This window comes from Penaeus japonicus, unplaced genomic scaffold (genome assembly GCF_977035675.1).
Source record: "Penaeus japonicus unplaced genomic scaffold, GWHDUDI00000001_assembly GWHDUDI00000003, whole genome shotgun sequence".
Lineage (NCBI taxonomy): Eukaryota > Metazoa > Arthropoda > Malacostraca > Decapoda > Penaeidae > Penaeus > Penaeus japonicus.
Window position 1 is genome coordinate 10,113,591 of NW_028234405.1, and position 5,000 is coordinate 10,118,590.

Here is a 5,000-nt window from a genome sequence, read left to right on the forward strand (position 1 = left end):
GTAGTTGCAGTAGTAGTATTATCATCATTATCATTACTATTATTACTATCATTACTATCACCATTATTGTCATCATGAACATCATAATCAGTAGTAGTAATAGGAGCAAAGATAAAGATAACAATAGCAATAATACAAAAGATAGGACACTCCCGGCAATAAGCTTCTGACCTCTTCCTCACCTTTATCTTGAAGAGGTCGCGCTCAAAGGCTTTCCATATCGGTGACACGGTAAAATATTAGTTTGGCTCTCTCTCTGTATTTATCTAACGTCTATTGTCCTTACTGTTTATGTTCCTTGTTATCGTTATTGTCATTGATATTTCTGTTGTTATTGTTGTTGTTATTACTAACATGCATGGTCGAATTTCATAAAGGGTCACAAAACATCTTTTTTAAGTTCAGGCGTTTGCTAACTACTGTGTTACTAATAGACTAGTATTTGTGTGTCTTGGAAACTGTCGGAGACGTTTTAGAAGTTCAGCAAGAAGGGAAGTTTGATATATTACACCACGTAACAAATTGATATACGTTATATAAAAATACGTGAATATTGTAGGTAACAGTTTAAATACAGTTTCGCTTAAATTGGTAACAAAGTGTCGGTTGGATTTGTATATGCATATAATTTCTTTTAGATTATCCTGTATATCTGTATATGTATTTCTCTCCTTGCTGAAACTATACGAGTTTAGTTGTCCTATTCATTACTGATATCACATTACGACATTAATCAAATATATGCATCGAAGTGTGTTTGGGGAATGAGGGAAACGCACACACGCACGCACAAACTTACTAGGGATTAATCACTGCTCTTCGAAGAGTGTCCTACTATACTAGGTGTCACTTCAGTTCTTCTGTTCCTCTTCTTATCTATTTCGATTTTAAAAAAATTCTTATCTAATTACGATAATCCGATCACATGACACGATCATGTCTATCAGTTTACAGTTTGGGTTGCTTTGACATTGATATCAGATCTGTTTGCACCTCTATGTCTGTTGGTCTGTATTGGGATGTTCTACTGTATGCTTATCACCTTGGATAGTACTCGCACTATCACTAACAATTTCAGTTCCAAAGTCTTCACAAATACTCCAATTCGAACACTTTGCTGCTCCAAGTCAGCTTCGAAAAGTCACCCAATTTGTTCCTTTTGGCAACACTTTGCGATTTCGCCCATTTCCGTTCACGTGGAAAGTCATGGCCATTAACTTTGGCTTTGGAATAAGGAACGCTCACCTCTAGATTACGACTAAGCATAAAAATCGTCCCATAAATGGAATAATGAGGCGTAATACGATATGTCTCTCTTTATGATTCTCTGAACATAGTTATATTTTCTCTGTCATGGATGAAAAAATGAATATTATTTCCTCGTGTAAGTGTTTCGTAGTCTGACTGGTCGCGGGGGGAAAAGATTAAAACTATATAACGGTTATCATATGATTCAAAGCTGATCTTTTCCCGTACGAGTGGCTGGATAGCTGTGATGTGATGGTATATTTATTTATTCTTACTTTTTTCCTGTCTTTTTCTGATATTGTTATTGGTGTTATCATTAGGACAAATGGTATCAGCGCCATTGTTGTAATACTTTTGTCACATAGAGATTTAATTACCTTTGCTATTAATCCCTTCATTATAGGCATTACCAGTATCACCATAATAGATTCAGGATAACCTAGAATATACATTATATAAATCATTTACATATCACTCGATGTCTGCATATTCATATCATCAGAAGCGGATATCATTAAACACATATAATATCATTTTCACAGCTTACGGTTTCTACAACTACAATTCCTATTCAAATATTAGCTTAATAAAACTATAAGATTTACAATATATTCAAAATGAGGCAGCCACGAAAACAAAAAATTAGCAAAGCAATAGCAACTTATTCTATACTCTTTAAAGAAAACTATCAGTTTAGTCTGTGTAAAGAAGAAAAAAAAAAATCAGGGAACAGGTTAATCACAAAATACCAGAACTCAATCCTTTCCTTATTCCGATTCTGATACATATGAGATCATCCTTCAATAAAGGGAGATGATTAGCTATTGATTAATTACGAAGATGAGAGAAATAAGATAAACTCAAATGTATGCATTACGAATATTATGAGGAGGGTGAACAAGGAGTGGGAATATACTCAGTTTGAGGAGAAAAATATGTATAAAGAAATTCAATAAAAGAGGATTTTTGATAATCAGTGCCATCATTAGATGGAACGAAAGATAGACATAGTAATAAAAAGTATAATAAGATACGTGAAAGTAGAGAGAGGAGTTAAGCATAGCATGTAAAATAAAGTAATATATATATAAATAAATAAATATATAATATATATATATATATATATATATATATATATATATATATATATATATATATATATATATATATATATATATATATATATATATATATATATATATATATATATATATAACTGACCGCCTATGGGCTCAGGGCAAAAACCTTTGGGAACGAGAAAAAAGTGGATGCTGGAGACAGTCGAGATGAAGGATGCTAAGAAGGTTCATAGTCGGAAAAAAATAGCATCGAGAAATAGCCTAAGAGACAAGGGAATAAACCGAACGGTGGATATGATAATAATAAATAAATAAATAAAAATGAAAAAAAATCAAAGATAAGACCAAATAAACCAGACAGAGATGCCAAGGTTCCTGAAGGCAAGGACATGATACGGAAGTCGAGAAGGGATTCTAGGGAGCACAGGATCCTGGAAGATTAGAACCAAGGCAGAGGACGGGACGGAAGGAAGGAGAGAAAGGAGCTCGATGGATGAGGATGCTAGATAAAGAAAGGGAATAGAGAGGGATTTTCTAGGCTGGCGGTGCCGAACGTTAGAGAAGCTGTAGAAGAAAGATTGGTTCGAGAGGATGTATGCATGATATATTCGATGTTTCATTCTGTAATAACGCATTAGATGGACTATCTTTAATTTTATATATTGTTCATGGATGTCTAATTTGAAAGTTTTTGGCCTTTGAGTTTGATTATTTGAAACTCTATACTACTGCTCTTCATTTAGCAAATATGATATATCAGCTATATATGCATGTTTATGCAAGTTTTAATTCGTATGTATCTGACTACACACAGGCGTGTGGGAATGAAAGATTTCAATATTTTACCCACTTAATTTAGGAGAATAATATTTTATCATTGCTGATATAACTTAATGCTTTTTAACTGCTCTATGTTTACTTTGAACACCAAGTGTTTGTTTCTTTATATTCAGAGCCGTGAGAATTTTCTGGAAGATATTCCTTAAATTACATCAAAAAGAAAAAGCAACATGAGAAGGATGAATAGACAGTGTTATCGAAATACAAAGGAAATGTGATCTTAAAGAAATGTTAACGATATGATATCATGGGGGATAGGTTTGCCATGCGATGATATGTTATTTTTTCTATTTTTCTCTGTCTTTGTTTTTGTCTCTCTCTCTCTCAGACTGTGTTTATTAATCTCTCTCTCTCTCTCTCTCTCTCTCTCTCTCTCTCTCTCTCTCTCTCTCTCTCTCTCTCTCTCTCTCTCTCTCTCTCTCTCTCTCTCTTTCTCTCTCTCTTTCTCTCTCTCTTTCTCTCTCTCTCTCTCTCTCTCTCCTCCCTCCCTCTCTCTCTCTCTCTCTCTCTCTCTCTCTCTCTCTCTCTCTCTCTCTCTCTCTCTCTCTCTTTCTCTCTCTTTCCCTCTCTCTCTCTAAAATCGAATAATCTTATAACATAAGTAACACTAGCTCTCTCTTTCTCTCTCCCCCCCCCCCCCCCTCTCTCTCTCTCTCTCTCTCTCTCTCCCTCTCTATCTCTCTTTTTCTCTCTTTCTGTCTCTCTTAAATTGTATATCTTATTCTCTCTTTCTCTCTCTCCCTATCTCTCTTTCTGTCTCTCTCAAACTGTATATTTTATTCTCTCTCTCTCTCTGTCTCTTCCCCTCTCTCTCTCTTTCTGTCTCTCTCAAACTGTATATTTTATTCTCTCTCTCTCTCTGTCTCTTCCCCTCTCTCTCTCTTTCTGTCTCTCTCAAACTGTATAGTTTATTCTCTCTCTCTCTCTCTCTCTCTCTCTCTCTCTAAAATCGAATAATCTCATAACACAAGTAACACCAAAGACGTGTACAGGACATAAAGCTTGTGTGTATAACGAGTTTTCATCAGTGTACCGCCATATATATTAATCTGAATTAATCAACATACTCACAGCTGATCGACCAACCTTTAACGAAAATGTTTTTGGAGATTGCTGCAATCAGGGACACAGTAACAGCACCCTTATCTTTTTTTCTCCCCATTTTTTTCATTCTGCTATTTTTCTCCATTTTCTTCTTCACACACTGCTATTTCTCTCCGTAATCCGCTTTCTTCCTAGTCTTAATTCAACTCATTCATCTCTTTACTTTCTTTTTTTTTATCTTTCTTATTATCTTTCGTCTTCCTGTTCGTCCTTCTTCTTCTTCTCGGTCTTGGCTTCGAGAATAAGCCGCGGAGAATCCAGGGACTTTCTGCTCTGGTAAAAGTGTAAGATCTGACTCCCTTCTGAGGCTTTGATCAATACTCCTCTTACGTGCGGTTTAAATGCTGTGTCACGCTTATTGCCTCTATAAAAGAGATTCTCAGAATTTTTTTTTTTATTGGTTTTCCAAAATGGTCTAGGTTTTCCTTCAAAAGTACAATAATATTTTAAGATTTTGGACCCAGTTCTTGTATTATGAATAAAATCGTTCTATAGCAATGCCCTACAGATAGTGCTTTTAATTAGCCGATCGAACAGGTTTTGATTGGAAGCAGAGGTATTGATATACTCTCGCATTGCCCAAGACCTCATGGAAGCGGAAATATCATGCACTTTCACTAGTTTCCATGTTCTTTGACGTGTGCCGTTTCTGTCTAACAGGCGTGACGCTGGATTTGGTTTGTTGCGCAGACGGAGGGTGGTGTGCATGTCTCTTTTATTTTGTAATTA